Source organism: Ovis aries, chromosome 3 (assembly GCF_016772045.2).
Source record: "Ovis aries strain OAR_USU_Benz2616 breed Rambouillet chromosome 3, ARS-UI_Ramb_v3.0, whole genome shotgun sequence".
In the NCBI taxonomy this organism is placed as follows: Eukaryota; Metazoa; Chordata; class Mammalia; order Artiodactyla; family Bovidae; genus Ovis; species Ovis aries.
Window position 1 is genome coordinate 211,926,509 of NC_056056.1, and position 12,472 is coordinate 211,938,980.

The 12,472-nt window shown below is 45.5% G+C and overlaps 1 long non-coding RNA gene across 1 annotated transcript; it reads left to right on the top strand.

Annotated features, from left to right (window-relative positions):
* The first annotated feature begins 1,250 nt into the window (after positions 1-1,250).
* LOC132659638 (uncharacterized) lies at positions 1,251-11,901 on the top strand. The gene is made up of 2 exons (XR_009600298.1): positions 1,251-1,430; positions 8,556-11,901. It is a non-coding gene; the product is annotated as an uncharacterized LOC132659638 (long non-coding RNA).
* Positions 11,902-12,472: the final 571 nt, after the last annotated feature.

Consider the following 12,472-nt stretch of genomic DNA (forward strand, 5'->3'; position numbering starts at 1 on the left):
CATCTCCTGCATTGGCAGGCATATTCTTTACCCCTGAGCCACCAGAGAAAGAAAGAAAGAAAATAAAGAAAGTGAAGTTGCTCAGTCATGTCTGACTCTTTGTTCCCCCATGGACTATAGCCTACTAGGCTCCTCTGTCCATGGGATTTTCCAGGGAAGAGTACTGGAGTGGGTTGCCATTTCCTTCTCCAGGGATTGAACCCAGGTCTCCCACATTGTAGGCAGATGCTTTACCATCTGAGCCACCAGGGAAGCCTTAATTTATGCATTGACTAATTTATTCATCAATTCATTAAAGTGGAGAAAATAAAATTAAAAAAAAACACTTAAGGTAACAGCCATTTTCATGTAATAAACTAGATATTGCTGGAATATCCCTGGTGGTCAGTGGTTAAGACTTCACCTTCCAATGCAGGGGGCTTCCCTAGTGGCTTAAATGGTAGAGAATCTGCCTTCAATGCAGGATAGCCAGGTTTCCCTGGGTCAGGAAGATCCCCTAGAGGAGGGAATGGCTACCCACTCCAGTATTCTTGTCTGGAGAATTCCATGAACAGAGAAGCCTGGTGGGCTACAGTCCTTGGGATAGCAAAGAGTTGAACACGACTGAGCGACTAACACTTTCACTTTCCAGTGCAGAGGTTGCAGGTTTGATCCCTGGTTGCGGAGGTAAAATCCCATATACTTCGTGGCCAAAAACCAAAACATAAAACAGAAGCAATATTGCAACAAACTCAATAAAGACTTTAAAAAATGACCTGCATAAAAAATTCTGGAAAAAAAAAAAAAAAGCCCAGATATTGCTGATAGTTCGTGAAATATGCCAGTCCTGGGCTTCCATGATCAGATTTAATCTTCAGAACAAACAGATGAGGTAGGTGTTTGCTGTCCCTGTTTGATAAATGCACAGAAGGAAGTTCCGAGACATTCATGGGCTCAAGACCAGGAGCTGGTAAAGGGCAGAGCCAGGGTCCCAAGCCCCAACTACTCCCCTGAATGCTTGTTTCTAAATCTTGATACGCCTTGATGGTGTTTAATGAGCATTTTTTTTTCTTGTGGCCACCATGGTGATGAGAAGGACATAAATCCTGCATCATTGCTTCTCCTCCTGCACCAGTGATGCCCTAGTTCCAGGAGGCCCTGGACCACTTGCATACCTCAGCCTCAGGAGAACCTCTGGGGGTGGAAGGAGGCAGGAACAGAGCCCCCTGCTGGTGGGAGGCCAGCTGTGCAGACACTCAGGAGCTCCCAAGTCCATCCTGGGGTCCCTGAACTGTGAGGTTAGCCTCTGCTCAGGAGGAAGGAGACTGTGATCTCACCCACCTCCCCGGAAAGGTCCAGCTGGGGAGTGGGCAGAAAGGAGCTCTCCTTCCCAGGCGTTGGAGATCAAGCCGGAGGAGAAGGGGAGGAACCATGCAGCAGCCAGGATCCAGGTGAGGGGCTGCCTGGAATTTGCAGCCTGGAGGGCTGGGGGTGGGGTGGGGTGAGGGTCAGGGGTTCAGGCATGGGAGGGATAAGGTTGGCTTCCCAGGCATAGGGTTTCCCAGGGAAAGCACTTCTTCCGCTCCAAGTGACAAGGTGAGCAGTGGTGCTTGGGAACTGGAGGAGCTGCTGCTTCGGTGCTGTATTTTCTGGGTGATTGCTACATGAAAGGATCCCCGGTGCAGGAGTCTATGTTCCCACGCCTGACGATCCATCCAGCAGCCCACATGGCCAGGCCGTTCCTTCACACACTTTTACTTTTGCTTTCCTGGAAGGAGTTCCAGTGTTATCATTCTGTTTAACAGTTATAAACACTCCCATTTATTACGAGCTTCCTAAGCACCGGCTTTTACTTCTCTGTGCCTGGGAAATTTGTGCTTATCACCCCCAAGCAGGGCAATGAAGGTGCTGTGCAAACACTGCTTTACAAGCAGGGAGTGACTTGTTGGTTTGCAGCTTTCATTTTAACAGTAAGCGCCAGGACCTCCCAGTCCCTGGCTTCCTCCTGAATATGGAAGACTCCCCTTAAAGCAGAGGTAGTGACCCCCAGGGAAGTGAGAGAGCTTTTTTTCCCCCCTGTTGTTTGGGGGCGGGGCTCAGGAGCATGGAGAAGGGTGTTTGCTACTAAGGCCCAGGACATGGCCGCAAGAACAAAGATGTTCACGTCCCCCTAAGTTCTGGGCCATAGGCTCACAGGTCCCTGTCACAGCTCTTCTTGTATCACAGGTATTCTCTCTTTATTCAACAGCTTCTCCCTTAGCACCGTGAATGCCTTGCCAGCAAAGTCTGTGTATCTTTTCTCTATTTCTACATCCCCAACACCATGTCCTCAGCAGCCCTTGGTTCACGGTGGATGCCCAGCGCGTGTGTCTCTGACATGCTTTGTGAGCTTATGAGTAACTTGTTTGGGGAAAGACTTTATTTTTCCTCTGTTCCATCTCATCCCAAGTCTTCTCTCACATCTCTGGTACTTTTACGACAGTGGTGTGATTCTGAAGTGTTCTGTTAGGATTACCCGTTACAGTTTACAATTTACTATGGACGAGAATTTCACAGATGGGAGGGGGTGCCTTTCCACATGTGAGCATTTTTGCACAGTCCATGTCTGCTGGAATATATATTGGTACTGATGTAGGACGCACAAAAGTAGTTTCTCCCTTCCTAAGAAATGCAACTGCACTATTTATCAGATAAAGTATAAACCTGGCCTTTGACTCAAAGCTTTAGGTTGTGCTGGTCAGTACAGGGAAGGTTGGATTAGCTCAGGCACCGATGAATCAGACTCTATCCTGAGTCATTCTGTACACGCAACAACCTTTCTTCAATCCCTAATCTGCACTGGCTTCGGGAGGAAAGTGAGCCAGTTTTGCGTTTATCAGTTGTGCACTAGAGCCCTTTTCTTGTCTTAAAATGTAAGAAGACACCAAGTGTTTAACTACTCGAGCTCACCTTTCCGTGACTTCTAAGGTGAAAAAGGTGCTTCCACCATGTTAGGTAATTACCTCAATGTTCTGATTAGGGAAAACTGATAAGGGCCTGGAATTCATGCAACATCCACATTGGTTTATTGAGTTCTCTGGGCAGTGCTCAACAAGGGTAAAGCAATAACTATACAGTTCAGCAACATACCCACACCCAGATGTCACAAGGATTGTCAGGACGAAGGGCCAGATGATCTGTACTGAAAACAGCAGAAATTTAGAGGAAGGACAGTCTGGGGCTGAGAGCGGGGAGGGAACACTTCCCGAAGGAAATGGGCACTGAACTGGGTCTTAAAGGGAGTGTAGGATCTGAGTGGGGTGGCTGGAAATACCAGTCCACCATGGGGAAGAGACCTCAGGAAAAGGTTGGGGGGGGGCGGGGTTCACACACGTGACCACTGAGTGGTCATGCCCATCTGAATGGAGAGAGAACTGGTACCCAGGGAAGGAAGAGGAGGAGACACAGGCAGGATGAGACATCAGGCCAGGTATGTCAGTTCTAAGTGCCAGACTAAGGTGTTTGGATTCGAAACCTCATTGTATCCTCAAAACCACAATGACAAGAAAAAAGAGGACCTAATTTCTAGAGTTGTTGATGGACAGGGAAGCCTGGTGTGCTGCAGTCCATGGGGTCACAAAGAGTCGGACATGACTGAGTGACTGAACTGAACTGAACTTATAGCACAGGAAACTATACTCAATATTCTGTAATAAACTAATAGGGAAAATAATCTGAAAAAGTTATCTATCTATCTATGGAGTGGAGTGTTAGTTGCTCAGTTGTGTCTGACTCTTTGCGACGCAACGGACTGTAGCTCGCCAGGCTCCTCTGTCCATGGGATTCTCCAGGCAAGAATACTGGAGTAGGTTGCCACCCCCTCCTCCAGGGGATCTTCCTGACCCAGGGATCTAACCAGTATCTCCTGCATTGCAGGCAGATGCTTTACTGTCTGAGTCACAGGGAACCCTGTCTCTCCATCTATCTATCCATCTATCTATCTATATCTGAGTCTCTGAAACTAACACAACATTGTGAATTAGACTCACAGGCTTAGAGCAAGAATGCATGGTTACTGGGGAGAAGGGTGGTGGGGAGGGATAGGCTGGGACTTTGGAATGGACTTGTACATGCTGCTAGATTTAACATGGATAACCAACAAAGACCTACTGTACAGCACAGGGAAAATGGCTCAATATCATGTAACAGCCGAAATGGGAAAAGTATTTGAAAAAGAACAGATACATGTATGTGTACAACTGAACCACTTTGCTGTAAATCTGGAGCTAACATAACATTGCTAATCAGCTATGCTCCAATATAAGATAAAACGTTAAGAAAATAAATCAACTATTCTTCAATTTTAAAAAGAGTAGAGCAAATTTTATTGAGAGGACACTGAAAGACAAGGCAAATGAGAACAACTCGTTAGAAAAGGTTTGATTGCCTGAAACATAAAACAGAGACCATCAGACCTTGAAGGGGCCTTCAACTTCATCTGATCCAAATGCCTGATTTCCCAGATGGGGAAATTTCAGCTGAAATAAAACCAAAACCTGCCCACGCGCACTCAGCAGATAAAGGGAAAAGCCAAAGCTAGAAACCAGTGTGGTGTTTTTTCATCTCCCCCCCACACCCTTAATAAATTCAAATCTCCAGACGTAGACAAATCACATCCCACGTTGCTCAAAGAACTAGCAGAACCCTTGTCAATAATCTTTGAAAAAGCATGGAGAATAGCAGAACTGTTAAGAGACAAGAGAAGAACAAAGTTGTCCCGAATCTCAAAAAAAAAAAAAAAAAAAACCAGGGGGGAGGGAAGGGGCACATTATAAAAACGATAAGCTAGTCAGCTTGACAATTATCCCTGGCAGAATTCTAGAACAGAATTTTAAAAAGCTATTTACTCCACAAACATTATTATAATGATAGAAACGAAGGGGGAAATAACCCACAATTTGACCACTTTAACCCATCAACTGAACAGAGTATTAAGTAGACTCTTTGTAAGTCTTTAGAAAAGGAGGGATCACTCAGAGCCAACCCGAAATCTCAGGAAACAAAACACGTCTTCATTTATTTCTTTTTTGATAGGGATGTTAGACTGGTAGAAAGCAGTGGCGTCAAAACCATGCTTGCTTTCAGCATGGCGCTTGACAAGATCCATCATAATCTTTGTGGGTGAGACATGAACTGGCTCACAGCCAGTAGGAACAGCCATGGCTGGGTAGGGATTGTACCTAAAGACTGCTGATTAGTGTGTACATCAGCTTGAAGGGACGCTATGGTGCTGAGCCACAGAGGTCTCTCTTTATTCCTCCCTGAGAGTAACATTCAGTATTTTTGTCTGTGTCTTAAAGGAGATGTTTATCTGATCTTCATATGACACGGACAAGGGGGAATAGCTAGTACGAAGGACCCTTGCTGTGTTCTGTGAATTGTGTTACACATACTTTTCCCACAAAACGATCACATTTCCATCGAACCACCCCTGGGAGGCAGATGGGAATGTGATCTGTTTCTGAGATGAGGAAATTGATGATCTGAGATGAGCCATGTGCTTAAGATGACACAGCTCAGCAGGGCAGGAACAAAACTTTGAATCCAGGGATGTCTGGTACCAGAGTCAGGATGAAATGATCGTGTGTCATTTCGACAGACCACAGCTTTGAGCTTAAATCCACGTGGTTATCACAGAGCCCAACATCCGCATTTTAATTCTAAAGATCAATTGCATATGCAAGGATTGGGTTGTAGGCTGCAGTCCATGGGGTCACTACTAGTCGGACACGACTGAGCGACTTCACTTTCACTTTCTTGCATTGGAGAAGGAAATGGCAACCCACTCCAGTGTTCTTGCCTGGAGAATCCCAGGGATGGCGGAGCCTGGTGGGCTGCCGTCTATGGGGTCGCACAGAGTCGGACACAACTGAAGCAACTTAGCAGCAGCAGCAGCAGTATTTAAATCAAGACAGCTAACGGTCCCACTGCAGAGAAAGGTAACTAAGAGAGATGCAGAAGCTCTGTTATATGAAATATGGTTGAAAAAAACGGATGCTGTTGTAGGCTGAGGAGGCCTGAACCATCCCATATTGAAGGAGAAGCCATTAAAAAAAAAAAAAGTTTAGTTCATTCTGCATTGCTCTAAAAGGCAGAACAGGGATGCATGTGTGGGAGTTAAAAAGGGCCAGGGTTTGGCTTAATCTGAGAATGAATTTTCTAACTATTGGAACTGTTTGGAAATAGAAGACAGCAGTCAGTTTGCTGTTCCCATCACATTTTAAAGACTGGACAAGCCCTTGTTGAAGTGGAAGAGGTTATGGCGGGAGCTGAGAGGGAGACAGAGGCCGTGCCTGTGCCCCTCCAAATCCAAAATCCGACCCTACTTGTTAGTTTTGTTGAGTCGCTAAGCCCTGTCCAGCTCTAGTGAAATATTCATCAGACGACCAGATAAATCCTTGCACAGATCTAGATTTGTTAAAACAATATGGTTTCTTGGGAAGAAGGAGAGGTCCTACTTTAATTCCTAATTTAATTTGGGGATACCTGAATTTCCTGGTGGCTCAGATGGTAACGAATACGCCTGCAATGCAAGAGACCTGGGTTTGATCCCTGGGTCGGGAAGATTCCCTGGAGAAGGGAATGGCAACCCACTCCAGTATTCTTGCCTGAAAAATCCCATGGACAGAGGAGCTTGGTAGGCTACAGGCCATGGGATCACAAAGAGTCAGACATGACTGGGCGACCGAATTCATATCAGCATCATCTCATTGGTAAAGACACGTCCATATCAGAATAAGAATCTAAAATTTATCACCTTTGATCATCGTTAAGTCTCCTGACCGCTCATCTTTGTTTTGGACACTACATAGTTTGAGAGATTTATAGTTCTTAAATTTAAAGTATTTATAGCATACTTTTACCCCTACGTGTGTTTCCTTTTGGTTTCATTCAGTCTTGACTATTTGGCTGATTTAGGGTAAAGCTGTACAGTTAGATTATCGTTACTCCAGAAAGCCATTCTGACATGTGCTTGACAAAAGCTAATCTTGGTCATCCAGAAACAAAGGAATTCTCTGGCTTATAGAAGTTTGTGCTCACATTTAAAAATCAGAGCCATTTCTTGCCTGTCTGCCAGCGCCACCTAGTGGGACTCTGAGTACATTTTCCCAGCCCTGGAGTAAAAAACCCAGTTTGGAAAGATCTATGTGGGATCATCATTCCTTTCTGGACCTCAGAATATTTGGGGTGGGAGAAACCTCTAGGGGTCAATATTTAATATCCCTGTATTATATAGGTGGGCCTTCCCCAAGATCCTACCCAGAGATACCAATTTTAGTCTAGTCCCCAGGCAGATTCTTTACTGTCTGAGCCACCAGGAAACCCTAAAAGGAATGCATAGTCGGCAGGATTTGAACCTGCTCAGGGAGACCCCAGTGGATTTCTAGCTCATTTCCTTAACCACTTTGCCATGACTACATAAGCCTCGTCCCCAGAGTGAGCATTAATCCTGAAGACCAGAGCCCCCAGGAAAAAGGAAAACAAACAAATTGAAAAAGAGAGAACATAGTGAATTTTTTCCTGTCTGTTTCCTTTGCATTTCACTTTTTTTTTTTTTTAAGAAATCAGGGCAGATTAAGACTTGATGCAAAGACTTGTGACCTGAGACTTGCAGAGGTTCACAGAGCCTCAGCAAATGGGATCGGACCAGATGGAAAAACACACAAATACCCTACAAAGTGGGGTAAGAACTTAATTCTTTTCAGGATTTTTGAGACGTGGTTGCTGGGCAGATCTTGCTCAGCTCTATGTCAGTGATGAGACTCGTCTTAAGTCATTTCATATTTAATCCACTGTGCTTTCAAGAAAAGGATATCATGTGCATTCTTGTTCTAGTGTCAGGATTATTCAGGATTGAGGATAATGTTAAGGATAGTCTATCAAAGAAAGAGTCCCTTGGATTGCAAGATCAAACCAGTCAACCGAAAAGGAAATCAGCCCTGAATATTCATTGAAAAGACTGATGCTAAAGCTGAAGCTCCAATACTTTGGCCACTTGATGCAAAGAGCTGACTCATTGGAAAGTATCTTGATGCTGGGAAAGGTGGAAGGCAGGAGGAGAAGGGGGTGACAGAGGATGAGGTGGTTTTGAATGGCATCGTCGACACAATGGACATGAATTTGAACAAACTCCAAGAGACCGTAAAGGACAGGGGAGCCTGCTGTGCTGCAGTCCATGGGGTCACAAAGAGTTGGATGCGACTTAGCAACTAAACAGCAACCAGGGACCCGGCCCATGGGACCTGAGAACTGGAAGGGTAAGAGCTTCCTTGTTGCCTTTAGATGCACGGGTGAGTCAAAGCAAGGTGATCTGGAGCAGTAAACTGATCACTCCTGACTCTCAGCCACTTCCTGTCCCTCGCATTCTTTGGATGGTTTGTCTCTTTACTTTGTGTCTCTTATCACATCTTACACGGGGCTCTCTTTTTACTCTCCTCTGGTAAATGAAAAGTTCCTCAAAGGCACAGGATGTATCTTTTGCTTCTTGTATCTCTTGGCTGACATACCTGACCTCAGTATCTGATTTATCTCCCTAGGGCATCAAATCATGGACTGTGAGGGCTGGCAGCCACCTTGAAGATTACCGGGTCCACTCATCTCTTCTCAGCTCAAGAGGGATGTGACTTGCTTCAAGTCCGTCACTCAGCTCATTTGAACCAGAACTGGGATCAGCCTCTGCATCTTCTGACTGTTCTGGACATTAACATGGCAGGTTCAGTAGTGGAAGGGAGGGAGGAACCTTCCTACCCCCAACCGAGAGCAGCCAGCCACCAGCAAGAAACTTCCCAAACCCTCATGGATACAAACATTGCCTTCTGCTCTATAATATGTACGGGTTTGTTTTAGCATGGAAATGTTAGAATATCTTTTTTTTGTCTCATCAGGAAACTTGGTGCTGAAAGTACAATGAGAAAGAGTTGTCTTCCTTGGCATCATGTTGCAAGCCTCAGAGTCAAAACAAAGTTGTGACATCATGCTTGGGATTGAGGAACCAGTTGGTGATGGACAGGGAGGCCTGGCGTGCTGCGATTCATGGGGTCGCAAAGAGTCGGACACGACTGAGCGACTGAACTGAACTGAACTGAACATCTTCCTGAGTGTGGTTCTGGGTTCCTGAGGATAGAGGTCAGAAGGAGGGTAAACCAGGGAGGGGAAAGCCAAGATTCTATCTTTTGAAAAAATTGATTGTTTTAACGCCTTATTGAGATGTAATTCACATACCATACAACCCCTCCATTTAAATTGCATAATTGAATGGCTTTGGGGATAAAGGTGCTTTGTCTTGAGTGAATAGCTGCAAAAACACATCCCTACACAGCACCTGTTAGAATAGAAGGAAAAGCAAGTGTAGTTTTTATTTTTAAATTCCATTTATGCTCCATCCTGCCCCTCATGATCTGTAATTGTTGTTTAGTCGCTAAGTCATGTCCAACTGTTTGTGACCCCATGGACTGCAGCACCCCAGGCTCCCCTGACCTTCACTATCTATCTCCTAGAGTTTGCTCAAATTTATGTCCATTGAGTCGGTGGTGCCATCCAATCATCTCATCCTCTGTCGCCCCCTTCTCCTCCTGCCCTCAGTCTTTCCCAGCATCAGGGTCTTTTCCATTGAGTCAGCTCTTCCCATCAGGTGGCCAAAATAGTGAAGCTTCAGCTTCAGCATCAGTCCTTCCAATGAATATTCAGGGTTGATTTCCTTTAGGATTGACTGGTTTGATCTCCTTGTTGTCCAAGGAACTCTCAAGAGTCTTGTCCAGCCCCACAGTTCAAAAACATCAAATCTTCAGTGCTCAGCCTTCTTTAAGGTCCAACTCTCACTTCCCTACATTACTGTAGAAAAACTATAGCTTTAACTAGAGGGACCTTTGTCGGCAAAGTGATGTCTCTGTTTTTTAATAGGCTGTCTAGGTTTGTCGTCCTGGAGAAGGGATAGGCTACCCACTCCAATATTCTTGGCTTCCCTCATGGCTCAGTTGGTAAAGAATCTGCCTGCAATGAGGGAGACCTGGGTTCGATCTCTGGGTTGGGAAGATCCCCCTAGAAGAGGGCATGGCAACCCACTCCAATATTCTTGCCTAGAGAATTTCTGTGGACCAAGGTGCCTGGTGGGCTGCAGTCCATGGGGTCACAAAGAGTCAGACATGGCTGAGGCACTAAGTAGAGCACAGCACAGGTTTGCCATAGCTCTCCTTCCAAGGAGCAGGCGTGATCTGTAGGGCATTATTAATCCATAGAAGCACCCCTTCACTGCTCCCCAACTGCTCCTCCCAAACTGAACAGAAACTCTATCCATATTCGCTTGATTTGCTGGGCAGAGACAATGGTCTCCGTGATGAACTTGCAGGAAAGAAGAGTTCTTGCATTAATGGGAAAGGGAGCAAAGGGATAGGGAGAGGGTGGTAGGTGATAAAGCAGGGAGAAACACTGCTTTTGAAAAGAAATTTCAAAATTTATCCTAGGGCAGTACTTGAATGCCAATTGTGACTGGATGACCAAAGCAGGTGGCAGTAGTGGACGACTGAAACCAAGAGCAGTGGTCAGGAGTGCGATCCTGAAGTCAGGCACCGAGGCTTGGATCCTTGCTCTTGGGCAGGTCAAATGATATCTGTGCCTTAATTTCCTTGCACATAAAAGGGAGTAAAGGCGGTGCCTACTGAATAGGGTTGCTGTGTGAATTCTACTTGTCAATTACATATTGTACACAGCTTTACACAGTGTCAGGCCCGTTCTTGCTGTTATACCAGGGCCTGTTTCATCTGCACCCCTTCTACACAACACACACAGACACGCACACGTGCACACACACTCCTTAAGAATTCTGACTGGCTGTTGCCTCTACATGGAACCCTCTTTGCCGGGGTACCATTCAACATGCTCCCTGACCTCCTCAAATGTTACTTTCTTAATGAGGATCATCCTGAATGCTCTCAATATCCTTTACTCTTAACTATGTTTCTTTAGCTGTTGCCACATTACAGCATACCATACAATGTGTTTACTTATTACATTACAGTATCTGTGGCCACCTCTCACCATCCCTCCCCAGCCTCAAGCCAGGCCCCCAACCTTCCCCAGCATGTAAATTCCACAAAGGTAGGAATTTCCCTCTGTTTTGTTCCCTGGTACATCCTAAGAGGCTAGAGCCTGTGCCTGAAATATGGAGGGAGCTTGCTAAATATTTCTTGAATGAAGAACTGAAGAGCAACTCATATTAGATAATCCGCCATGGTTTCCTGACCTCCCTGAATGTGATTCTTAAGAACTGGCGAAAGTTCCTGTGTCAAGGTCCCCCGTGTCTGCGGTGAGCTGAGTGCAGGCAGGACACGCTCCAGCTGTCCTTTCCGCCACTCAAGGCTTGTCCTTGCTTCCCTCCTAATTTTACAAAGGATTTCTTATAGACGTGCTTTCTGCTTTTGAACTCAAAGCCTCTCACACTGAGTCATGTCTGTGGTCTCTTTCTGGATCACCCCCATTAAGTCCTTTTTGACAGAGTGATGACCCAAACCCTGGAGTGGCGTTCCTGGAAGAAGAACCCCAGCCAGGAATGTCACAGCCTCAGAGGCTTTTTTCAGAGTTCTCCATCCTCTAATTAGGATGGTCGCTCATCTCAGCTGCCGCTTTGGGCCCGCGGCTGTGAGTTGCATGCTGATGTCCATTGCTGTGCCTGCATCATTTCCCCCAGCAGCCAAGGGTAATCATCAGCGGGATTTTCGAGACAGCCTTTCCATTTACTGTGAGTGAATTACTTCATGCTGCATTTTTTTTTTTTCGGTTGAATTTAATTCCTTGTTCTGTTTTCTAATTAGAAAGATTTATGGGATTTGTTCTGATTTTTTGGAAAAAAACAAATAAAAAAAATCCTTCCCAGGGATACTTATCCCAGTTTTGACAAATGTTCCATCTGCTTATTTCACCTCTTAATTCCTGCTGGAGTTGTTAACTGTCAGACTCCGACAACGGGGCTGATTCTGCAACTGCCTCATTGTTGGCTCTTTTTCAGACGGAGGCTGGGTCTTTATACTCAGGGCCGATGGGCACAAATACAGCTCTTTCTCCCCTCATTCCTGGACCCTCTTGTGGCCCCCCATCCTCTCTCTGTCTCCTGCTTACTCTTTCTGTTGGATCCTGCCGTCTCCCATATATTATACACTCCTAGTATGCTCGCCCCCATTTTTGGCTGTCCACGTGGCCCTTAAATATAAAATCAAGGACTTGCCTGGTGGTCCAGTGCTTAAGACTTCGCTTCCAGTGGAGGGGTTGCAAGTTCAATCCCTGGTTGGGGAACTAAGATCCCACATGCCTTGCACCCAAAAAAACCCAAAACGTAAAACAGAAGTGATAGTGTAACAAAGTCAAGAAAGACTTTATAAAAATGGTCCACATAAATAAATTTTTAAAAAACGTACAAAGAATCAGTTATAAAAATACCACTAAAATGGCTAAGACTAAATCC